This window comes from Callospermophilus lateralis, chromosome 2, assembly GCF_048772815.1.
Source record: "Callospermophilus lateralis isolate mCalLat2 chromosome 2, mCalLat2.hap1, whole genome shotgun sequence".
NCBI lineage: Eukaryota > Metazoa > Chordata > Mammalia > Rodentia > Sciuridae > Callospermophilus > Callospermophilus lateralis.
The window spans coordinates 124,154,055-124,167,529 of NC_135306.1; the positions used below are offsets into that span (position 1 = coordinate 124,154,055).

The following is a 13,475-nucleotide window of genomic DNA, read 5'->3' on the forward strand; positions in this document are numbered from 1 at the left end:
GCATTAATAAATGATAGTTTGCTGGGTTAATAGTCTTTCTCAGCCTAGCGAAGGTGTGAATAAATTCTAAAACAAGCTTGTTGGAATTTCATACTATGAATTTTGAAGCACGTTTTTAGAAGTGAATATTTTATATTCTGCCTGCAGATATGAAACATGAATATGTAAATCTGCAGGTCTTGCTAATGAAACAAGTCATTCTAATTTGCAAGAGTGACAACAGAAAGGAGGTGAAAACAAGAGGCATATGCAGCAGTCCAAGCAAGAGATGACAGTAGTAATGTAGATAAGTATTCAGGGGCTGATCACTTGTTAGTGGGGCAAAGAAGAGGAAGGAATGAAGGATGACCTTGATTTAGGGGTTGAGCAGCTGGTGATGTAACAACTGGGAAAACGGGAGGAGGAGTAAGTTTACAGTAGAAAATCGCAGTTCCAAAGCAGTTGATTTCCTAATCAAGCATGTTCTAGTCATGCATTATTGCCTTTGGCTCAGTTACCCATCCTTGTCCCTATCACTTAGGCTACTCTAGTAGGGTCAGTTTTATCCAGACATGGCAGGGAGGGACACAGCAGTTTTGAGCAGGTGGACCTGGCTTCAGCCTTGAGTTCTGCAGAAGAGGGTAATGGATGTTTGGGCATAGCTTACTCAGATAATTCTATATACCAATTAAACACTGGAAGTCTGAAGTGGAAAGAATTTATGAGGTACATAAGCTCATGTTCCATACTTCTGTCTTCTTTTTCTTTCTTTTTAAGTAATATTTAGTCATAGGTGGACACAATATCTTTATTTTATATTTATGTGGTGCTGAGGATCAGACTCAGTTCCTCATGCATGCTGGGTGAATGCTTTACCTCTGAGCTACAACCTCAGACCTTCTTTTTATTTTCAATAAAATGTTTTGGGTATGAAAGAAGTACTAGATGAAAACTTTTGGTGAGCTGTGAACCACTTTTTAAGATAGGAAACAGTTCTGAAAAGTTGCTTTGGATGGAGATAATGTTGGTTGGATAGATGTATATTTATATCTATTATTGATATTTATGTCTATTAGATATATATAGATATTTATATCTATTATTGATATTGGTTTTTATAGAGATTTGATGTAGGAAAGAATTTCCCTAATTACTTGGAAAAACATATTCATAAAGAACAATTTCAGTTCCTTAGAGACTGTCAATTGTGTTTAACTCATGTTTTTGAGATCATGTTCAAAAATTGGTAATTTTTAACATCATCAGACTTTTTTTTTTTTTTTTTTTTTTTTTTTTTTTTTGGTGCTGAGGATTGAACCCAAGGCCTTGTGCATGTAGGGTTTTTTTCCTTAAGGAATGTAAAATGCAATAATCATACAATACTATATTCACTTACTTCGTGAATAGGTGTGTGTTTTGACTGCCCACTCTGCTAGTTGCTGTTTTAGGCACAGGCATTTAATGATAGCTAAGTATCTGCTCTCTGGCTTATTATAATATCCAGGTAGAGAGAGAGCAACTATAAGAAGGTAAACAACTAAAGATGATTTTGGATCTTGCTGAAAAAAGGGTTAGAATACACACTTACATAGAATACATACACAACTAAGTAGAGAATGACCGGAGAAGGTCAGCGTCGCATCAACTGGTCAGAAAAGACTTCTCTGTGGTGGGGTCATTAAGTAAGACCTGATAGGCAGAAGAGAGCCTGTCCTGCATGTACTAGAGGGAAGAACATTCTAGGTAAAAGGAATAACTGTATAGATGCCCTGGTGCAGACACTCTGAAGAAGGAGTGAGCCTCTTGTATACGAGGAACACAATCAGGATACTGTGGCTGGCACACGGAGGTGAATGGCAGTTGCAGTTATATTTTTTCTTACAGAAAATTAGAAACAAAATATAATATTTAAGAAAAAGAATTAAGTTTTAGATATTGAGAATGTAAAAGGCCAGAAATGTGAATTCTGGCAACTTTTTTTCTGTCCCCTCCCCTCCTTCATGTAGGCATTAGCTTTTTATGCATTAAAGCTTTTTATGCATTAATGATTCTTAACCACAGTGTTCTCTCACGTTCTGAACCTTCAAGACAGAAGGTTGTAACTATCCTGGTATTTTCTTGCCAGAAGCATTCCTCTGTTCTTAAATTATAATAATAAGCCTGACTCCCATCTGAAATGCTTCCAGTTCAGATCAAGAATTGCTGTTGTATTTTATTGTGGTATAAATTATAAAAGGAAAATTTACATTTTAAATATGTAATTATTTCAAGGGTCACAGAGATGGTAGTGAGTGACTAGACTTTTGTATAAATTTTAATAAAACCCAGAAAATCATGATTGTGTACTTGAAATAATAGGAACAGGGAGAGGTCATGATAAATGGGAATTAGGAGAGAATAAGGAATGCACACACACTGAGAAAGTATGCAAAAGTCCCAGAAAGTCATTGAAAAACGGCAACAAAACTAAGAAAAATTGAAAGTTTGGAGCATTTTAATGTTTTCTCCCCTCCAAAAAAGCTGGACAAGCAGAAGGTGATGTACAAAATAAAACATAGGACCAAAAAAAATAAACTTAGGTCAGAGAAGTCAACTACCTGATTAATATCTAGTCTTTATTCCTGTTGTCTTTCAGTAATGCCTGCAGGGGGGTCTAGAACACCCAAAGTGAAGAGGTGGTGGAATCTGAATTCTAGTTTGAAAAGGAAAATGAACTCCACTGAAACTGAATACTGCTTTTTTCTTCTTTTTTTTATAAAATTAATAACAACTTTAATTGATAACTTGAACTTTGTATTAGAAGTTTTAGACAGTATAATAGCAAAACAAAAATAAAACTCATAAATATTGGAAGTCGTGAAGTAAAGCTGTCATTATTCACAAATGATGTGTGTATGTATAGTATATAGTATTCCATAAAATATCCAAAAAATATACTGGAAGAATTGAACTTAACAATTTTGCAGGATACAGTGTCATTATACAGAAATCTATTATTCTTCATATTAGCAAAATTATTAGAAAATGAAAGCTTTTTAAATTATCATTTGCAGTAAAATTAATAAAAACAGTCACCAAAAATTAATCTAATTAGCAAGATGCAAAACTACTTTACTAAAAACTATGAAACACTGCTGAAAGAAGTCTGAAAGACCTAAATAAATAGAAAGATATACCATATTCATGGATTAAGCAACTTGATATTTTTAAGGTGTCAGTTCTTAAATTGATCCATCAATACAAAAATTAAAGATAAATCATAAACCTAAACATAGTGCTAGAACTAAAAAGTTTCCAGGAGGGGGAAAAAAAACGACATAAAATTACCTCTCTATGATTTTAAATAGACAAAGATTTCTTAGAACATAGAAGTGAGTAATCATAAAATTTACCAACTAAAATTAATCAGTATTTTATGCTTTGCACATTGCTTATAAATATTATTTTGTTTTTGTTCAACAAATAACTAAAAAATTTAAAGTTAATAAAAACAACCTGGGGCTGGGGTTGTAGCTCAGTGGTAGAGGGCTTGCCTAGTATGTGTGAGGCACTGGGTTCGATCTTCACCACATATAAATAAAGAAGTAAAATAAAGATATGGTGTCTATCTATAACAACAAAAACAAAACCAAAACAAAACACAACAACCTAAAATAAAATAAACTGTCAAGAGATATTAGGTGTGGACTGATAAAGATGTACATTATAGTAACAAACTGCCCAGTGGAAAGTTGGTGGAGTAAGACTCAACCCCATCTCAGAAATACAATAGTAACACCAAAGAGCAAGTTAGAAGACGGTTCCCAGAGAAGAAAACCAGATGGGGACCACATGGTCTATAGGCAGAATTTATGATAATGCAGGAATAGGACAGTGACAAAGGAAAATAACAGGTTCTGACTGGAGACCTCTTCACTTTGGGCGGACAAGGAAGCAGTAGATCACAGCACTGATTCCTCCTAGCCCGAGCCTCGTGCTATTTATATATGACACCATAATATTTCTATAAAGATCTGCACAAACCTTCCTCAGAGTTCACTGTCTGGCCTTGATGTCTTCCTCTTGACTCTTGCGACTATTTCTTTCAGACTGAAATTGATGACTTAGGTTGAGCAGTACATAAAGACTTCTCAGGAATAATTTTTCTAAGATGTATAATGTTCTTAGGAAGAGACTTTGGTGAGGTACTGATTAAGCAGTAATACTAGACATTAGCAGCTTGATTCTTCATCTTTTTGCTCATCTGTAATTTTTTCCTTAATATGTAATTTTGTTTAAAATTTAGTATAAAATGCAAGTAATGCATGTACATAATAAAAAGTCAAACAGTACTTGGAAAATTTAAAGTACATGATACCTATTCTGTTAGTCTGCTTTTTTGTCACTATAGTGAAATAACCTGTAACAATCAATTTATAAAGAGAAAACGGTTATTTCAACTCAATTGTGGAGGTTCCAGTGCATGATTGGTTGGTTTCATTGCTTTGTACCTGTGGCAAGGCAGCATATCATGATGGAAGTAAATGGTAAAGTAAAACTGCTCACCTCATGGGCGGGAGGGGGGGTAGTAGAGGAAAGAACTAGGATCCATGGTCCCCCTTCAGTGGCATACCCTCAATGACTATAAGCTACTTCTGTTAGGTTCTGCCACCTCCCATTAGCACCACCCTGGGGACCAGGCTCTAAATGTCCCCTTTGGGGACATTTAAAATCCAAACTGTAGCATCTGTATTCTCTCTGTGTGTGTGTGACAGACAGACAAACAGACTGGGCTTGAACCCAAGGGTGCATTATCGCTAAGCAGCATCCCAGCCCTTTTTATTCTTTGAGACAGGGTGTCACTAAGTTGCTTAGGGCCTTGCTAATTTGTGGAGACTGGCTTTGAATTTGGGATCCTTCTGCCTCAGCCTCCTGAGTCACTGACACTACAGGCATATGCCACCAAATAGCCAGTTGTCTTGTTTCCGAGTTAATTACTTCAATTCTGGTCAGTTTGAGAATATTTTCATATTGGTTTTTGGGAGTTGTTTGTTGTTGTTAAGGGACTTTCTTATTTTTTTCTTTTTGAAGATTGAACCCAGTGTTTTACCATTGAACTATAAATCTAATCCTTTTTACTTTGAGTGGAGTCTTACCAAGTTGCTGAGGCTGGTCTCATGATCCTTCCTCAGCCTCTGGAGTCACTGGGATTACAGGAATGTGCCACAGCACCTGGTCGTTTCTCTTTTTTTAAAGCAGTTTCATTGAGATGTAGTTTACATGCCATATTCTGTGCTTTGCTGTGGTTTAAGTATTCCCCCCAAAGACTCATGTGTTGGAAGCTTGATGTCCAGCTCAGTAGTGTTAGAAATGAAAGCTGCAAAAGGTCAGGCCTGGGAAGGAGATAATGTACCACCTCTTGAAGGGATTATGCCTATTTTGTGGGAGTTGTTTGTTATAAAGTGATGCCTCCCTGTGAGCATAGCCCCTTCTGTATGCTGTAGATCCTCTCTGTTCCTCCACCGCATGGTGGCTTAGCCACAGGGACCTATCTCCCCAGAGCTGAGCAGATGCTGGCACCATATCCTTGGACCTCCAAAACTGTGAGCCAAATAAAATTCTTTTCCTTATAAAGTACCCAGAGTCTCATATTCTGAGATGGCAATGGAAATTTAACTAATAGACCATATAATTCATTTCAGATAATTCAGTGTCTTTTACTATATTCATAGATATATGTAACCATCACCATACTCAATTCTGGGACAAAAGAAACCCTATGCCCTTTAGTTGTCACCCCTACCTCCCAATCCTAAGCCCTAAGCAACAACTAGTCTACTTTGTTTTTCCATAATCCCTCTTCTGAACTTTGAGTAGGTGTCACATAATAGCTTTGTGACTGGCTCTTTCACATAATGTTTACAGTGTTCATGCAAGTCATAGCACTTATCATTAATTCCCTTTTGAGGCCAAATGATATTTCATTGAATGAATAAACTATATTTTGTTTATCCATCTGTCAGTGGACATCTAGGTTTTCACCTTTTGGTGAAATAGGCACAATGCTGCTATAAACATTTATGTATAGATTCCTGTGTGGACATGTTTTTAATTTTTCTTCAGTATGTGCCTAGGAGTGTAATTTCTGCATCATATGGTATGTCTATTTAGTGAACTACCAGACTGTCTTCTAAAGCATACCATCTTACATTGCCTTCAGCAGTTCTGATTTTTTCACTTCAAAACTTACTGGTCATTGAAATGGGTATGTTTGGTTGTTTTGATTTGCATTTCTTTAATAATTATTGATACTGAGCATTTTTTCATATGCTTATTGGTCATTTGTGCATCTTCCTTGTAGAATGTCTTCTTTGTAGAATTCAAGTCCTCTGCCTTGTTTTTTTTTTTTGTTGTTGTTGTTGTTTTGTTTTTTCTTTTTGGTCTTTTCAATGTAATGGAATTTGTATATCTGTGTGGAGGGATTGAACCCAGGAGACAGGGCCTCACTGAGTTGCCCAGGCTGGCTTTGAACTTGAAACCCTTCTGCCTCAGCTTCCTGAGTAATTGAGATTGCAGGTGTGTGCAGCTGTACCTAGCCTTTGCCCATTTTTTAAATTGGGTTGCCTTTTTCTTAGCTTCTCTGGATCCTTTTTATTAATTTTTTTCTGATTGTAAAAATAATGTATGATTCTTGTGAAAGTTGTGTAAACTGTAGCAGAGGGTTCCCACCAGAGATTATTGTCATATGTAGTTGGTAACAAATTGCTGAGAGTACATTTTGATTGCTCACCACAAAAGAAAAAAGAAAAAAAAAAAAAAAACCTATGAGAGAAAGTGCACATGTTAGTTTGATTTAGCCATTTTACAGCATACACACATCAAAACATGTTGTATCCTGTAAGTATGAACAGGGTGTGTTTTTTAAGAAAGGAGAAAGTACTCCACTAAGTATTTTTAGTTTTAGTTTAGCTTTTTTTTTTCCCCAAATGAAATTTAACCACACAGTTTCTTAAAACGGGAACCGTCTTCTACAAAATAGTTCATTGTGGTTGCATCTTTATAACATGAAAACAACTAGTTGAAAAGTGATACTTTATTCTGTTACCTGTCAGTTCAGTCAGAATTGGTTTGTCTACATTTTTCACCCCACAATGAATTTGATTCATTAAATTTAGTGCTCCCACCCTTGGTGTGTGTATTGTATTGTATTTCAGGGGAAATACAAAGAGAAAAATAATTGTCTTGCTGTTAATTCAGTGTTGGTAGGTTATTTAATCTGAGTCTCACTTTCCTCTGTAAAATAAAGCTGATGATAATACAGCTATCTCATGGGGGCTGAAACAGTGTGGCTAGTTCAAGGGATAAATAAATTAGTATGTAAAGTCCTGGCTTTAAAACAGCACCTGTACAATCTAATAACTGAATGTGTTCCTCCTTGCTCTCCAGCTACAGTAATCCCTGCCCCCCCACCTTTGGCTCAGTCCTCTCTGCCTCAGGGCTTTTGCATATACTATTCCTGATACCTTTCCCCAACCCCATCTTTGTCTTTCCCTGGCTAACATTTATTCAGCCTTTTAACCTTTGCATAAGCTCCATTTCTTTGGGGGACTGTTTTGGGAGTTAGAGGCTGCAGAGGAGGAACCTGTTGTTTAGTGGTTACATCTGTTTGCATGATGCTCTCAAAATGCCTTCCTGACTGGAAAACTGGCTCCACAAGGCCTTGCTAATTTCACTCTCCACCACATCCCCAGCATCCCACACAGGACCTGGCACACATTTCTGTTCGAACAGTAAGGATGGGTGACTGCTTTGGGAGGAGGAAAACAGCAGTTGTGCTTGCTGTCCCAGCTTTAGCTGTGAGACTGGTCGGGAGTGCCCTGGTCTGAATGAATCGTCTGCACTTGGACCTTTCACTTTATTGTAGGGAGAATGTGTTATGTGTTAATGGCAGACTTGCCATCACTGGATTTTGGGTGTCTAAGCAAGTTGGTTTTCTTTCTTTTCCTTACAGTAAATCCTTGATGGTGGGAGTGGTGTGGCAAAAGAGGGTGGACAGAGCATTCAGAACGTCAGAGAGAACCTTGCCTCTGCATAGGGCCATACTATGGTTAGCCTTCCTCCCAAGGAGCACTCTAGGATTGTCAGATTGTGTGGCCTTTTGGCAAGGCAGGAGCAATGCTCCATGTCCACCTGCAGGTGGCAGTAAAGGTGGTAGGGAAAGGGTGGATGTGAGGCTTTACTGACTAGACACAGGGAGTTGCTGAAATCGCTGAGGGAGTTTGGAGTTGATTATAATGCAGGGAGAAACCATTGCAAGACTGTAATCACATGATTTGATGGATGTTACAAAAAGCAAAGATTGGAATTAGGAACCTGTTAAGTGAGTCCAGGTGGCCGATGGGCCAGGATGGTTGGGGAGATGAAAGAGATTTTGATGATGGATTGGGTATAGCAACTGAGCAGGGGCTGGCTGGCTGGTATTTTGAGTTCAAGCTCAAATGTACCTAACTGCCCTATATCTGAGAGATCATTTCAGAGAGGAAATTTTTAAAAAGAAAAGACAAGGGGCTGGGGATGTGGCTCAAGCAGTAACGCGCTCGCCTGGCATGCGCGGGTCGCTGGGTTCGATCCTCAGCACCACATACAAATAAAATAAAGATGTTGTGTCCACCGAAAACTGAAAAATTAATATTTAAAAATCCCCCCCCCCATCTCTCTTTCTCTTCTCCTCTCTCTCTCTCAAAAAAAAAAAAAAGACAGAAAGAAAAGACAAACCAGAGGGACCCTGTAGGGAAAGCTGCATTTGAAATGGGAAAGTTGCTGGGCCTGGTGGCACATGCCTGTGATCCCAGCAGCCTGGGGAAGCTGAGGCAAGAAGATCACAAGTTGGAAGCTCACCTGGGTAGCTTAGCTAGACCCTGTCTCAAAATAAAAAGGGTTGAGGATATAGCTCAGTAGTAAAGTACTCCTGGGTTCGATCCCCAGTACTAAAAAGGAAAAAAAAAATGAAGTGGGTAAGTTTTGGGACTAGAGATAGAGAGGGAGTAAGGAGAAAGAACGGAAGGTTAGAGAGAATCCAACTTCCTTATCTTTGAGAAAGATGAATATAGGGCGAGGTGATGACAGCACTAAAATTAGGAAGTTTTAACTTCCTTGCCTGACCCAGTTATTAAAGAGGTTTCATGCAGGATAAATGGCTCCTTGAATCTTGAAAGATTCTGTTATTTATCACATTTTGATTGTTAACATTATAAAATTTACAACTGGACATTTAATCAGAGCAATGTTTCTCAAATTTTGCAGCACAGTGGAATTACCTGGAATTTTAAAAATATTGGTCTGGGCCCCAGTTAAATCTTGCGGAGGATGAGATCGTATATAAACATGCTCAGGGTAGCATTTTAAAATTCCAGTGTGTAGCTGAAGTTGAGTCAGTGGCTTTGGAGTGTAACTACAGGGCTGCCTCTTCCTAATGGCCTTTGTATGGGTGTGTGGAATACATGACTGCTATGTGGGGGTGGGGGGTGTCTTTTTGTGGGGAGCTTAGAACTTTTAAGATAAGGGTATGCAAAAAATATAGTTGCCTATATCTGGATGTCATTCTAGTGAACTTGGGTGGATCTGGTAAAGTTGGTGGCTTGTTCTTATTTCTCAATGGCTTTTGAAAACACATCACATGATATTGGCTACTTCATGAAAGTTCCCCCACCCCCAAAACATCACAGTAATCCAGAGAAGTGTCCCCTCTCCCACTTCAGAAGGATGGCAACAGAATAACAGTAGTTATATTAGTAGTATATTTATTTCTAGAAAGCCCATTAGTTCTCAAGGGAGAATAAGGACTAATTCTCCAAAAATGTAGTTTCCTTGAGAAGCTTCAGAACCAAAAGACTTCCTTACATGAAAAACCACACAGAACAGTTGAGAGGTTCATTCATAAGAACTTTATTGTATTTGTCAACTTAATATATGTGTTCTTAACATTTGTTCTTGGATTATTTGTGAAAATTTTGAGACATAAAAGCTGAACTTCATCCTAAAAAGTATTTTGTCTCTGTTAACTCTTTTTATATCACAAGGTAAAAAAATGTAAATAGCAGTAACTTTACATATAATGGAATAGGAATCATTTATGTCTTTTTCCAGAGTAAATTAGGTTCATCCTTTGTCTTTCGGTACATCGTGGCTTTTATCATAAACAAACATGTTTATTTTTTATATTTCACGTATACATGTGTGAGGACGTTAAAAACAATGCCGCCCAAGGGATGGGAGGTGAGGGGAACATAATGCTGTTATTACACTTAAAAATCAAGTCATTTCTTAAGTAGATGCCTCTCACTGCTATTTAAATTATTTCTCATCAATTTGTTCTGCTTCAGACATTTTTAAAGAAGAAACATTACACAACTTCTCAGTATAGGGAAGGGTCAGGGTTTTTTTGTTTTTTTGTTTTTTTTTTAAATGTCAACTTGAAAAGTTTTAAAATGTGGATGTCATTGACCCGCTTTTTATAGATGAAAACCTGTTTCTTTACATTTAATAAACAATACAAGTTTATTATACAAAGTCCCTGGAACATTGCTAAATTAAATACAACTGTGAGAAAGAGAATCCCTGCCCACCCTCCTGGAAGGTAGAATCCCTGTCCTTCTGTATAGTTTGTGGTCCTGAGAAACACATAAACAAGAGCAGGCAATACCATGTGGTACATATATCCAAAATCCAGTGATAAAACAAAAATAAGTTACTGATTTAGCCAGACCCATGGGAATTTACTAGAACATAACCTCCAAACGGAGAACACTCACTCACAGTGGTAAAAATGAAAATCACCGTGGAATTTTTGCCCCTTCTCCCTTCCAGAAACCAACTCTCCTACCCCTACTACCTCTGAATAGATTGCATACCCTTAAATTAGAACGTTTATGACTTCAAATGTTATAAAGATAAAATCCAAAGACAATCTCAGGATTTTATTATGTAGAGACCACAAGATTAAGAAAAAAAATGTCAACAGGAAACCTCATCTTTCTCCTAATTCAATAATTTTTTTTTAATGTAACCTGCTTAAGCTTTCTTCTCTCAGATGTGGACATAGTAATACTGAATTATGCAAAAATTACTGTGTAAGCTTAGAAGTACTATTCAGTTCATCATGGAACCTTCGAATGTCAGAGAAAGTATTCACCTTCTAAATTTCTTTGCAATCAAGTTTAATTATTGTAGGTATTAAACTTTCTTGTAAGAGTTATTGTCTAATCCGTGTTTTCTCATAACTTTATGCTCTCTATCCACAGAATTTCCATTTCAGGAAATAACCTTGAGATTTTGCAATCTGTAGTTACTTATACATCAAGGATAGTTGCATGTACTACAGGGTAATTGTATTAATGATACTAGTTTCATAGTCTTTAGTATTGCTATTGCTGTAAAGAAGTTAACTTCCCTACATATGAGGTCTGGGGTTTGTTGTAGGATGATTCTCCTAATTCTAGGATCCACACTACTCTGACTTAAAATTAACTTTTTTGGCTAACTGCTATAAATGCTAAGTCCCTGTAAATTCAGTGACTCCAGCTGCATCTGAAATCTACCACTATCATAGTTTACAGGAAGTGAAACATTTGTTTGCTAGAATGTATGATTTTCAACAATTTACTTTTTTTTTTTTTTTTTGGTTCCAGCAGTTGGACCTGGGGGTGTTTAACTGCTGAACTACATCCCCCAGCCCTTTTTTAGAGACAGGGTCTCACTGAGATGCTGAGGCTGGCTTTGAACTCAAGATCCTTCTGTCTGTGGCTCTGAGATTATAGGAGTAACAGTTTACTTTTGAACTGAGGACAGTCTGATTGGCTTTGCATCAGTGTAGAAACATTGCAGTACATAGACACAAGCAATCATGTTTTCATGTTACTTTTAAGAAAATGTTTAGGCAAGAATCAAAAGTTCGTAGAGGAGGGCTGGAGATTTAGCTCAGTAGAGTGCTTGCCTCATATGTACAAGGCCATAGGTTCAAACCCCAGCACCACACACACACACACATAAAAATTCATAGAGGAGTAACAAAGAAGGTTTGTCTGTAGTAGTTTTACACTAAAACTTTTAATTAATAGTTTCATGTAAACTTCTTGCTGACCTGAGTTGAAAAGAACATTCTGTTTGAAAGAAAAACAAACCAAAAAAAAGGAAGAAAGTAGATATCACTCAATGTAGATTTCATATTATTGATTATTTAGTAATAAGCAACAGAATTCAATACTAGCTAACCTGGGTAAACAAGAATTGTGGGACCCATATTGAATCACTTACAAAAATCTATAAGAATGGACAGCCAGACCTAGTGAACTTCCGGGTCAGGGGTGAACAAAATCTCTCTAGGGGATTGCCATCAAAATGACTGTGTCAGCTGTTTTCCCTGCCGGTATACTTTGCTCAAGTTTCAAATTCCTGAGAGTCTGATGACCTAGTTTGAATACATGCCTACCCATCGACAGTCCTCCCCAAACCTGGGATGCAGGAACTTTGGTTCCCTGAAGGGCAGTTGGAAGCTGTTACCAAAAACAAGGGACAAGAGCTAGCAGGGAATAAAAAGCTGTTATCCAGCATACCTGCCTCATAGCCATCTGTAGAAACACCCATGTCTCCTGGTTCACAGTGACTACTGGTTTGTTTTTGCCAGGTTTGTGTCCTATACATTTGTGAGCTCTGGTGAAATATGTTATAGTTGAATTGGAGATGGATACTTTTCTAATGATCTTTGAATGTCTTTTTTTTATATATGACAGTAGAATGCATTTTGACACATCAAACGTAAATGGAGTATAGCTTCTCATGTACATGATCATGTAATCATTTAGGTAATAGGATAATAATGTCTGATTCGTCCTACTATCATTTCTACCTTTGTTCCTGCCCCTCCCTTCACTCTCCTTTAATCCAAAGTGTCCCTATTTTTCCCTAGTCCCTACTCCTCATTTTGAAATTAGCATTCACGTATCAGAGGAAAACATTCAGCCTTTGGTTTGGGGGATTGGCTTATTTCACTTAGCATGATATTTTTCCGTTCCATCCATTTACCTCCAAATGCCATAATTTCATTCTTCTTTAAGGCTGAGTAATATTCCATTATGTATATATACATTTTATTTATCCATTCATCTGTTAAAGGACATCTAGGTTGTTCATCATGGAACCCTCGAGCTGCTGTAAACATTGATGTCGCTGTGTCACTGTAGTATGCTGATTTTAAGTTTTTTTGTTATAAAAAAGCTGGGTCAAGTAGTGGTTTCTGAATGTCTTTTAAAGTTAGCTCTGTAAAGTAGTTGTTCAGAATTATTTGATTTCTGATATAGGGTAAAATTAATCTAGGGGGAAACACTTCTGAAGAATGACATTTTTTTTTATTGTGAAATATGGCAGCAGGGAGGGTACCCCAATGGTAGAGCTTGCCTGGCCCTGGCTTAAAATCCCAGCATGGGGCGTACAGGAGGGGTGTGCATTAAAATTATATCATG

The 13,475-nt window shown here is 37.3% G+C and overlaps 1 protein-coding gene across 1 annotated transcript in view; it reads left to right on the forward strand.

The window, feature by feature from the left end:
• LOC143387646 (uncharacterized) overlaps window positions 1-13,475 on the forward strand; it is a 109,269-nt gene that overhangs the window by 64,640 nt on the left and 31,154 nt on the right. The gene's annotated exons all lie outside the window — the stretch shown is intronic.